The sequence below is a fragment of the Oryctolagus cuniculus genome, chromosome 7 (assembly GCF_051225735.1).
Source record: "Oryctolagus cuniculus isolate XC-2025 breed Fujian yellow rabbit chromosome 7, ASM5122573v1, whole genome shotgun sequence".
Lineage (NCBI taxonomy): Eukaryota > Metazoa > Chordata > Mammalia > Lagomorpha > Leporidae > Oryctolagus > Oryctolagus cuniculus.
In genome coordinates this window covers 113,354,013-113,367,187 of record NC_142873.1, presented here as the reverse complement: position 1 = coordinate 113,367,187, position 13,175 = coordinate 113,354,013, and the positions used below count along the sequence as shown (strand labels likewise).

General features: G+C 38.3%; 1 pseudogene; it reads left to right on the top strand.

Moving 5' to 3' along the window:
• Positions 1 to 13,175, top strand: part of LOC100357916 (serine/threonine-protein phosphatase PP1-gamma catalytic subunit-like) — a 118,521-nt pseudogene that overhangs the window by 52,270 nt on the left and 53,076 nt on the right.

The window sequence follows — 13,175 nt, the reverse complement described above, 5'->3', positions numbered from 1 at the left end:
GGGAACACACCTTCTTCCTCTCGTCCCACCTCCTCCCAGACCCAATTAAAAACAAATAACCCTATAATCTGCTTCTGGTAGTCTCGAGCTAATTAGGCTTTGACAAGAACATAAGCAAAGCTCAATTGCAGAAAATTAACACACACATTTCTCTACATGTACATAGGGGAAAGGGAAAAATAAAGCCACATGCAAAAATCCTTCCAAATACTCAGCCAGACTTCATTCGAATCCACATACTTCACGTCACATTAACTCACCCAGCCTGACACCCAGAGCTACACCCTCCAGCTGACTGGCAAGGTTAGGCGTTAGTTTTTTAATAACCTTCTTATACATATAGACCTACATATCTCGGATCTATGAAGTACACAGATAATTATTTAGGATTAATGGATCATCCAAAGTGCCAGTTGGCACGTTCTTGAGTAAAAAGTGTAACAAATGCAGCTGTTTACTAATAAATAAAGCCTCAGCTGTAAGAGAAATAAATTAGATGCATTTAATTGGTAGGCTGCAAACCTCCCCTCTTTATTACAATGCGGCTTCTTGTTATTTGATGATGTCAGGGTAGATGGCAGACTGACAGAGTGTTTATGAATCACAGTTTGCAGATGGCACTCTTGGTTTTCGGCAGCTATGAGCACAAGTAGCATGAGGCCTCAATAGCAGATTTTGCCAAAGACGACCCCCTGAGAATTAGCTGTCTCCATTTCTCTTGTGCCAATCTCTCCCTGGCAGAATCCTACTTCACAAACCCACCTTCAATAAATTGTGGCTGCCTGGCAGGGAATCAAAGAGAGCTCACACCCAGAGAATGCCTTCCTCTCCTCTCCTCTCCTCTCTGTCACTGCTAGGGAGGCCTGTGTGCTGATTCTCACAACACGCAGTCCACAATCTCTTAGAAAGGAAAGATGACCAAGGGTCAGGCAGGACAGAAACCCTCCCCCTTCGCACTCACTTGGCTCCCTATGCCCATACTCCCTGCGGCTGACAAGAGTGATTTGCCATCTCTCAAAACACAGCATAAGGTCCTTGCACTTGGGATTTAGAGCTCCTCTAACTAATGACAGCTTTGTCATCATACAGCTGGGGATGGGGTGTGGAGGAGTCCTGGGAGCCCAGGGAGAAAAGGCTTTGCAGCCTCTGTACTTGCTACATTCCCCTGGTCACAATTCACTTTTGTGGTGGGGAGCAGCATGCAGGAGACATGCAGTCATGATTGTCAACAAATGTGTCCAATGTTGTCATGGGGTAAGTTCACCATGGAATTTTATTCTAATAGGCTGTTTTGATTCTAAAAATCGCAAATGGAAGTCCCTTTGCAGAGAACAAATTGTATTCTGAACACATAATGGTAATTATAAAATTAATGGTAACACTGGTGATAATATTGATATCTGCAGCTACCCTGTAAGTGTTACTATGAGACAGGTCCTACTCACTTCCTACAGATAATAGATGTTCTCTCATGGTACTTTAAAACCCATCATCGCCTCCTTCTTTTGTTGTCCTTGACCTACCTTGCATTTTTAGTCACCTGAGCACTGGCCACACATCTAGGAGAGTACCCAGAGAATTCCTGAGTTTATTGCTCCTTACTTCCACTTTTCCTACTTTGTCTGATGGGAACCTAATGAGTGAGAGGTGATGTCTCCAGGTGTTTTAGGAAGCTTGAACTACAATGGCTTCTGGAGGTCAAGCTTCAGTAGGTAGTAAAAGTACACACAACAATGAATTGTGTGTTGGTTGGTGTCAAAAACAGCTGTGAAAACTTAAGGTGGGAAAGGAATAAAATTTAAGATGAGAACTCTTTTCAAATATATATTTGTTTAAAAGGAGCAGAATGTCATTTCTGTTATACAAAATATGTGGACCTTCTTCCAAATACTTAGAATAACTAAACCAAAATAATTTGAGCAAGAACAAAGATGAAATGCTTACATTTTTTTAAATTTTAAACACATTATTAATTTCTTTGAAAGAATTACAGAAAGTTTGGGAGAGAGCTCTTCCATCCACTGGTTTAACCTCAAACAGCTGCAATGGTTGTGGCTGGGTCATTGGTCCTCTGTCATTGCTGAGGTGGCCTGTATGCTGATTCTCACAATAAGCTATCTACAATCTCTTATAAGGGAGAAGATGATCAAGGATCATCTCCACTCAAGTCTCCCATGTAGGTGGCAGAGGCCCAAGCAGTTGGACCATCTTCTGCTGCTTTCCCAGGTGAGTCAGCAGGGAGCTGAATCGGAAGTGGAGTAGCCAGATCTCTAACAGGCACTCATATGGGGTGCTGGTGTCACAGGCATCAGCTAAACCCACTGCACTACGAGGCTGGTCCCCATACTTTCCAATTATAAAATGTACTTTAAAGCTACAGAATTAGAGGTAGTGTAGGACTGGAGTGTGGTTAGACATATAAATCACCGGGACAGATTTAAAGTTCAGAATTATATGCTCACATTTAGAGTTAATTAACTTTTGACAAAGATGAAAAGGTGATTCTGTAGTGTTTTCAGCAAATGATACTGAATCCCTTGGATTTCCACACTCAAAGGACAAATTTAGTAGCCTACCTCATTCAATATAAAAATTAAGGCAAAATATGCCATTAACCTAAAATGCAAGAGCTGACTCCCATAAAACTTCTAGAAGTAAACATAGGAAAAATAGAGTAGAGTGATGCCAGAGGGACAAAGTTTCCCGAGGAGATAAAGTGAACAGGAAGCAAATTGAAATGAGCTTATGCACATATCTGGGGAAGAGTTTTCTAGGATAAGATTGGCAGAAGCCCCTAGATGAGAGCAAAATAACCATTTTCAAGGAGCAAGAAAACCAGTATGGTTTGTTCCATTTTGAAAGTGGACTAATCAAAATTCTCCTAGGACAAACAAGGGTTACCTGCTTTTTTTAAAAAAAAAAAATCGATATGTTGCACATGTTCAAAAGTTATCATTCCTGACCTTAAAGGAATAGATTGAAAGAATGAAGTATTTAACTGCAGATTAAGAGAAAACATTTCAAATATTATATTTGGCAAGGCTCTTTTAATTGGATTATGATGAGTTCCTTCAGCAAAACAATCAAAAGAAAAATATTGTTTCAAAAATGGGCAATATATTTAAATAGACACATCACAGGTAGGAATATATGATTGACAAAAGGTCATAAAAGATGCTGAAATCATTAGGGAAATGCAAATTAAATTCACATTGAAATGTCATTACAGATCCACTCAAATGACCCAATCTAAGCAAAAGACAAAACTAACTAGAGAAATTGGAACTTCTATGGATTGCTCTTGATTGTAAAATGATGTAAAGACTACAGAGGAAAAAAATGGTGATGTTTTATAAAGTTAAATATACACTATTACTTGTCCAAATAATTCTACTTCTAAGCAGTTTCTAAAATTAAAAAAATTAAATCAAAACATCTTGCAAACATTCACTTGTACACAAATGACAGTTCATAATAACATCAAGTTAAAATATGCCAAATATCTTCAGGCAAATAAATTGTGGTGTACTCATATACTGGAATATTACTCAGCAATGAAAGGAATAGATTATGGAACCATGCAAGAGCATAAATGATTTTCTAAAATAATAATTCTTCAAAATATTTTGCTGATCAGATGAATCTAGAGTCAGTACATGGTGATTCCATTTCTGTTAAATTCAGAATAAATAAAACTAATTTATAGGAAGAAAATTTAGGACTGTGGTTGCCTAGGGCTGTTGATGGGAGAATTGACTCAAGAGCATCTTGAGGGCTCTAACTAGAATATGTAAATATTCTGTATCTTGATAGGGAAGTAGTTGCAGAGACCTCACATTTTTCAATGTTTATAAACTTGTACTCTTAAAACAATTTACTGTATTTAAACTGTACATCAATAATGTTGATTGAAAGTAAAATTTTAAATTACATACACTGAAATAAAAGGTGGTAAACCTTGAATAAATACAAATCTTTAAAAACTTACTCCTAAAACAGCAATTATCTTAGTCATTTCAAGCTGCTATAACAGAACACCAAAATCTGAGTGTGTTCCCCAAAGTTCCTGTTTTATAAAGTTAATCCCCATTGCAACAGTATTGAGAGGTGGTTCCTTTAAGAGGTGGAGCTTGCAGCAATGTAAATAAGACATGCTGGTGCTGCCCATGAAACAGTAATGTGGTTTTCATGGGATCCTGGTTGATTCTTGTGATTTTTAACGAAGACCGAAACTTGCTCTCATCCCCCTCTCCATTGCTGCTTGCATCACTGTGAGATGACTCCCTCTCTCACAGGCTCTCCCCATATGTCATCTGCTCCCTCTCACACAGGCTCTCTCTGTGATGTCATCCGCACACTCTCACACAGGCTCTCCCATTGTGATGTCATCTGCTCCCTCTTTCACAGGCTCTCCCATTGTGATGTCATCCGCACACTCTCACACAGGCTCTCCCATTGTGATCTCATTTGCTCCCTCTCTCACAGGCTCTCCCTGTGATGTCACCTGGGGATATCTTTAAGGATATCTCAGAAAGCATTTAATAAAATTTAAGGGGCAGATGTTGTGTCATAGTGTGTAAAGCTGCTTTCTACAATGCTGGCATCCCATATGGGCATTATTTTGTGTCTGAGTTGTTCTACTTCCTTTTTTTTTTTCTTTTGTTTTATTTCTTACACATAGAGTTATAAACAGTGAGAGAGAATGACAGAGAAAAAGGTCTTCTTTCCGTTGTTTCATTCCCCAAATATGCGTCAGGGCTGGGTCTGTGCTGATCTGAAGCCAGGAGCCAGGTGCCTCTTCCCTGTCTCCCATGCGGGTGCAGGGGCCCAAGCTCTCAGGCCATCCTACACTTCCCTCCCAGGCCACAGCAGAGAGCTGGACTGGAAGAGGAGCATCTGGGACTAGAACCTGGTGCCCACATGAGATTCCAGCGCTGCAGGTGGAGGACAAACCAAGGGAGCCACGGCGCCGGCCCCCAGTTGCTCTACTTCTGATCCAGCTCGCTGCTAATGGCCCAAGGAAAAACAGCAAAAATAGCCCAGGCTCTCCCATTGTGATGTCATCTGCTCCCTCTCTCACAGGCTCTCCTGTGATGTCATCTGCTCCCTCTCTCACAGGCTCTCCTGTGATGTCATCTGCTCCCTGTCTCACAGGCTCTCCTGTGATGTCATCTGCTCCCTCTCTCACAGGCTCTCCCCGTGATGTCATCTGCTCTACCTCTCTCATGGCTACCCATGTGGGAGACCTGGAAGAAGCTACTGGCTCCAGGACCTCAGCCTGGACAAGCCCTAGCTGTTGTGTCCATCTAGGGAGTGAACCAGTGAATGGAAGATCTCTCTCTCCCTGTGTGTGTGTGTGTGTGTGTGTCTCCCTATCTATGTAACTCTGACTTTCAGACAAATAAATATTTTACAAAATAAAATTTAACACAATCTTAATAAATTATCAGCATGCTTTGCCTTTCATCCTTGAAATAATGTAATAAAACAAAAAAGTATAAAAAATCATAAGTAAGGGATGTGATTTTTACCAGTTGTAGATAATATTATTTATACATCAAAATTTATGACAGTCAACTGAAAATCTGAATTAATAAGGACTTCTGTAAGTTAGTTAGTCAATGGTTAATATATCAAGATCATAGCTTTCTTATAACTAATAAAACATTTTGAAATAATTTAGAGTTAGGCATTTGGTGCAAAAGTTGAGATGCTGCTTGGGATACCTGTATCCCATATCAGAGGCCTGGGTTTGAATCCCGACTCTGCTCCCAATTCTTGCTTCCTGCTAATGTGCATTCTGGGAGGTGGCTGGTAATGGCCAAAATACTTTAGATTCTCCCACCTATATGTGAGAGCTGAGTTGAGTTCCTGGCTCTTGGTTTTCCTTTTTCCAGCTATTGTGAGCATTTGGGTGATGAACCAGCAGATGAGAGCTCTCTGTCTGTGTCTCTGTGTGTGTCTCACTCTCTCTGCCTGTAGAATAAGCAAAATAAATAAAAATTTAGATTAAGAGATTACTTTAAAATCTACAATATTCACGAAATCTAAAATATCTAGGAATCAACCCGGCAAAAAAAAATGTGAGCACCAGCTGAAACAAATTACAAAATTTTAATAATTCTGTTGTTCGAGTAGAGCTGAATAAATGGAGAGGCATTTATCCAATTTTGTATAGCTATTTATTAATGAATGAATTAATCAAACTCTCATTGTTTACATTTCACTTGAAAGAATATTAGACAAAATACCAGGAAAAAATTTTAAAGTGAAGTTAAATTAAGATTCACTACCAGATTTAGTATACAGAGGATACTTGAGAAAGTTAATAGAAAATAGAATGAAGATAAATTTATTTTGGTGCAAAAAAATTGAAATACATATATAATCGTTTATACTCTGCATTTTCCACAAACTTTTTCAAGATTCCATGTATGCATGGATTTCAAAAAAGTTTACAATAAATATAATGTCCTGTTATATTTTATATAAAATATAAAAGGCTTCACTCCATTTTCCATGAACTTTTTGTAGTACTCTTGTGAATTTAGGCAGATGTTAATAGTTATCTGATGAAAACAAATTTTCTCTTCCTTTGACTAAGGTTCCCTCTGCCTTCCTCAAAGCAATGTGCTAAGATAATAAAGCACATTTCCCAACCTGGCTTGTCATTCAGAATGGCCGTAGATCACTGTTCATACTAAAATCACTGTCAGGACTTCTGGGGAAGCACCAGAAAGAAGACACACTCAGCTCTTACACATATTATCCATTCTTTGCCTTCCTGCTTATTCTTGCCTGGAACAAAATGTGATGCTGGGAGCGAAACAGTAATTTTGGAATCATAAAGTAATGACATGAGGATGAAACCACACTCAGAATAGTTGAGCAGAACATGTTAAGTTTGTTCCTAATGTCAGTGCAGGCTAAAGCGTCTGTGGCTAACTTTCGGCTTCCTGTTACATGAGCATGTGAGCTGCTTAATTCAATAAGCTACTATTGTTACTTTTCTTTGTTCCATTACATAGAGAGGAATACAATCTCTGACAAAATGTTAAAAAGCTGCAGTAACTAAAATACTATGCATTGTGATATTAATGCTAGGATGGACAAATACATTAATGGACAGTCCAGAATATGCATTTGTAAATATATTTCCACCTATCTATAGACATTTATCATGCATCATCTATGTATATATGTATGTATGTATGTATGTATGTATCTATATGTCTATCTAAATAATCTATTTATCAGGTATCTTCTGTCTTTCTAGTACTTTTCTATAAAGTAGGCATTTACTATCAGCATCATGCATAGGGCAGCTCATTTAAAATAGTCAGTAGAAGAAGGAAGATTTCATCAGGACTGATCTGACCATCTTTGGAAGCATTCTCTATCCTGATAGCAAACTCCTTTCCACCTGCACAGCCCCACCGTGGTCCCCATGCCTTTCATGTCAAAGAACTTCCTTAGCACATAGCCCTCCATAACTTAATCTTCTCTTCCCAGTTTTCATCACTAACTGCCCCTGTGAGTCTTTGTCCTCCCTTGCCTGGCCTCAAGCTGGGGCCACACAATCCCTAACACTCAGGCCTTTAATAATTGGTAAATTCTTGCTGCTGGATTCCTTAATTCAAAAGTCAACTTTCTTGATAGTGTTCAGTATTTTCTCCTCTTCATCTTTTCTGCTATCCATTTATGTTGATTGATTAGGTCAAAAAGACCAAGCTTTTCATTTAGTTCTTCTTAACACCCTTGTCATTTAAGTCCATTAGTATTTGAATAGTGGATTTTAAAATATTATATTAAATTTTATTGCTTTTTGACAAAGGCAGTTCAAGAATAATTTCTGAATATCTTATGGAAACCATAAAATTCCAGAGCTACAAGGGCCCTTAGAGATCATCTGTTATTACCTTTCATTTTAAAGATGGAGAAACTACAGCCTGGAGAGAGGAGTGATTTTCCCGTTGTTGCACATCTCATTAGTAAAGGTGCTAAAGATAAAACTGGCGAACTTTCTTGATTTCCATCTTAATCTCCAGATGTCCAGATTTTCTTCCTTGTTACTGGAGGGGTCACCCTTATTTGTTTATCTTTGTACCTTTAGGATATCCCTGCTCTTGCTCATCAGGAGATGGGAAGCTTAAGAATAATTCCAGTTTCGCTTTCCACCATTTAACTTGCTCTTACCAGGATAAAAGGAATGATCTCTCTAATTGGAGAGGTGTCAAGAACCAGCCATCTCTGTTAGTGGCAACATCTTTGCCATAGCACATAAGCAGTTAGTTCATCTCTCCCACATTTTTTTGGACACCTGGTCACACACAAGCCAGGTTCCTGTGATTCTAGTCTGCATACTAGAGAAGCAGCCAGCAGAGATCACTTTATCCTTCATCACTGTCAGCTATAAACAGGTCAGAAATCCAATCTCCTGTGGGTTCAGTATGCAGGTAGGAGGCCTCACCACACTCTTCAATTCAACTTCATTGATAATAAAACTAATGCTATCTATTAACCCCTATTTTACTTCTTGCACTTTTTCTTTTTAATTATATATATATATATATATATAGAGAGAGAGAGAGAGAGAGAGAGAGATGGGGGCCGATGCTTTTTTTTTTTTTTTTTTTTTTTGACAGGCAGAGAGAGAGAGAGACAGAGAGAAAGGTCTTCCTTTTCTATTGATTCACCCCCCAAATTGCCGCTACAGCCGGCACACTGCGCGGATCCGAATCCTGGAGCCAGGTACTTCTTCCTGTTCTCCCGTGTGGGTGCAGGGGCCAAGGACCTGGGTCATCCTCCACTGCACTCCCAGGCCACAGCAGAGAGCTTTACTGGAAGTAGAGCAATTGGGACAGAATCTGGCACCCCAACTGGGACTAGAACGCGGGGTGCTGGCGCCACAGGCCGCTTGCACTTTTTCATAAAAGACTAACTGTCTGGAAAGGAGGAAAAGTGATATGCTAGGTGTATCCTAGCTAACATTCAATTCCATGTTTTGCGTACCTATTACATATTAGGCATAGGGTAAGATAGGGCAAGGTGCCAATCAGGGGAATTCAGGAGTACTACCCTAAGTTGGATGACCTGGTCAGTTATAACAGCATCCTTAAACTCAAATAAGGAGCTATGATTCTGCTACTTTAAATGCTTCTGTGGCTTCCCACATCCTGCAGTAGTGTTTTGAAATAGGTCTGAAAACCCAAAGGGTATATGTACTCATTGAAGAAAAGAAAATATTATAATATTTGTTTCTACTGATGTTTATAATATGCTTTCTACTTTATTTTTTGACATATTTTCCAATTGATCAATAGAGCAAAAACATGAAAATTTGTATATTACTAAATGATCATATATTGGGAAAGGACACTTAAAAATATTGATTCACTAGGGTAGTGATAAAACAAAAGTTTGTAGACCACTGGTATTGAATTTCAATTCTGTGTGAAATGTTAGCCTATTTCTTATCAGATACATGCTCCACACTCATCCTCTTGTCTTTCCAGTCCTTATCCTTGCAATCATTCTTTCAGTAAGTGTTTGTTACAGGCATTTCTGGGTGACTGACAGCAAAACAGCCATTCTCATGCAGCTGGTTAGGCTAGGATCATATCCAAATACATGAAGATGACTTCAATTCTCAGCTTTTTGGCTTCTAAGAAAGGAAGGGAGAACATGGACAAGAGCAGGCTCCTGGTAGCACATGACCCAGCTTCTGTCTGTCTTTGGCACTTTGTCCATGAAAGATTTTCTTTCCAAACCAACACATCCCCCTGTGACTTCACATCAAGAGTCACTCTTCTCCAGAGCAATAACAAGGTTCCTGATGCTCTCATGGCTGTCAATTTTGTAACCAAAGACACATGGGAAAGGCAAATGGATCATGGAAAACATGTGCTGTTATTTTCTTGGCTGTGGACAATAGATGAGTGAGGTTCTGCGATGTTTCCTTGTCAGCTTGTGAGCTTGATCCATAGTGATGAAACTAGCAAATAAATAATAGTGAGCATTCACATAAGAGTGTGCAGAGAGAGAAAAGCTCTTAAAAAAGGGAAATCCAGCTGTATCTTATTTTGTTCATTACATACATCTTAGATTCAAGTGCATTTATTTATTTATTAGGTTCCTATTGTACTATATGCATGTGTACAGACAGAAGTTATGTGTAGTCCCCAGGGACATGGTATTTTACAGAAACTTTATTTCAGTGAGTTATTGTGAAAACTTGGATACAGCATCTCATTGCACTGTAAGAATAATAAATAGTCCAATGTGGCTACAGGAAAGGGGACAAGAGGACAGTGGCAAGAGATAAGATCCAAAAAGGTGGTTAATTAGAGAAGAACCATTGTACTTACAGCTTCTTAGTCCAGGCCATGGAAGAGCCCGGGAAAGTTACTGAGCAGGAGGGGAATGACTTGACTTTTGTACCTAAATGAGCATTCTAGTTGGGAGTAGAGAATAGGCCTTGGGAAATGGAGAGTAGAAACAAGCAGATAAGACAGGAAGAAATGAAACATCACACCAGTACCCCATTAATATGTATGTAATTATTATTTATTAATGTAAAATTAAATGTAAAAATAAATTTAATTTGAAGTTAAGAACCTATTGCTTCTTTAAAGGAAAGAGATATTGATTTGGACTACATGATGGAATTAGAGCTAGATGATAATAAGTGGCAGTATTCAGAATACATCCTGAAGGTCAAGACTAAAGAATTTGTCAATATACTATATACAGAGTGTGAGAGTAAAGAGAATTGAATAACTGCGAAGTTTTGAATGTCGAAGTATAGTAAGCTAGGGAACAGTGTGTGGAAGGAGTGAATGTGGCTTGAAGTAGTGAATCAAGATTTCTCTCTCAACTTCTTAAATAGGAGTTCTTATTAGCTATCTCAGGGGATATTGAGTAGGAAGCTAAATTTTTAAGTCTATAATTTATTCTGAGCCAAAGACAAAAATTTTTGCAGGTAGCTTCATCTATTTCACGTGGTAGAAGTGGATGATGTCACCTAGGAAATAAATGCAAGTAGAGATGAGAAACCCTGAAAGAGGGACTCATCCCTGGGGAAGCCCAATAACTCACTAACCACAATAATATTGACCCCAGATAATTCAATTTATCCTTCAGTGGGGCACTTGCTATGGCATATTAAGCATTCTCAAATGTGTAAGGCCTGTGCCCTCATGGAAGAGAGGTGTATGATAAAGAACATTGCCATGAGCATGAATCTTGTCCCTTCATCTGACTGGTTGTATGTCCTTTAACAAATTACTGAATATTTCTGAATTTTAGTTTTCTGTCTTACAAATGGAGTCCTATCCATTTTATGAGAATTAAACTACATCTTAAGTATATGACACTGCATAAATTCCAGCTTCTTTCTCTTCAAAGAATGCTCATTCAGGGAACTTTCTCTCCTCACCTACACATTGTCCAGTCTAGACAACTCAAATATCTTATCTGTACAATAAAGGAACAATAGTCTCCATTTTATTGGGTAGTTATGGGAATTAACTTAGATAGTATCTATATAATTATACAATTTTGATTTAAGCAAAAAGCAGAGGAGAAAACTGAGATATTTTCTTCCATGGAAAGGAGATGGGTCCATGTCAAGCCCGGAACATACGTGGGTGACAATGATGACCAAGACATCAGGATAAGCACAGAGAGTGTGATGAGGATTTGGTGGGCACATGGTTAATGGTTCTAAGAGACCTTTAACTATATTTCATACCAAATTGTGAGTTATGGGAAGTATTCTTCTTATTTATAAGTAAATGGATAAAGAAAAAAAGCTTCTAACTAACTTGGTACATATTTTCTAAACCATTTATTTTTACCCCTAAACGTTAGGAATTTTTTTCTTTCAAGAAGTGGATAAAATGCCCTTGCTGAGTTGGGAAAAATCTCAAAATCAAGCAGCCAGATCCTTCCTTTTGCCCTGAGAAGGTCTGAGGAAGAAAATAGGTCAGCATAAACTATAGCAGTATTTTCAACCTGACAAATTGGTCTCTTTGTGTTCTTTGGCTGGACTCAATAGAAATTTAAGAACAGTGTTCAAATGAAGGCAGTAACAATCTTCCCATGTCCAGTTTGGGACTTGGCTTGGTTTTTTATTGTATTTAAAGAGTGACATTGGCATAGCAAGACATATTTGGAATTTGATTGACTCAGATAGGAAATGGCTGGAAACCATAATACATATGAATGGTGGAGGAAATTGAAAAGAGGGCTAAAATCCAAATTAAAAAGGGGGATAAAAACCAAGGACTACTTCTTTCTACATATTACAAAAATGTCATGTGTAGGAAGGAGGGGACTGTGTCAATAGGTCTCTACATAGGCAGTTGTGGGGTGCAAGGAAATTTGAGGAGGTAGATTTGGGCTCATAACAAAGAAAAACACTGAGGGAGCTGCTCTGCAGTGTTTCTACAAGTCAGAAGAGAGTTCTGATTGATATTCAATATGCTTCTTATATTTCTCTGCATTCCTAGCTTTTTACCCAAGGAGTTATAATTTATGTTATAATCTGAGAATAAAATAAATATAACATACAGGTAAGATAGAACTACCATGTATTCAGAATATATGATATTTCCAGTATTTGATGTACATTAATGGATAAACCAGTAAGAGAGTTAATTGTCATGACAAATGTTTCTTTCCAATCGCTGCCTCAGATTACCAAACTGAATTTTCTTTTATCATGTTTTTATTGGAGAGACAGATACACCATCTTCCATACACTAGTTCACTCCCCCAATGTCCACAATAGCCAGAGCTGGGCCAGGTCAAAACCAGTAGCTAGGAACTCAGTCCAGTTTTCCCAAACAGGTGACAGGGATGCCACCAACTGAGCCATCACCTGATGCCTCCCTGGATGTACATTAGCAGCAAACAGAGATGGGATTTTTTAAAAATAATTTGATTTAAAGTATGCATATTTCATGTAATTTATGTATACAGATTTAGGAACATATTGACACTTCCCAGATTTGAAACCAGGCACTCTAATATGGGATATGGATATTCAAAGCTACATCTTAACCACTGTGCCTTAATCTGCCCCTCATTTTTTTAAAAAAAGATTTATTTATTTATATTTATTTATTTATTTAAAAGTCAGAGTTACAGAGAGAGAGAGGGAGAGAGAGAGG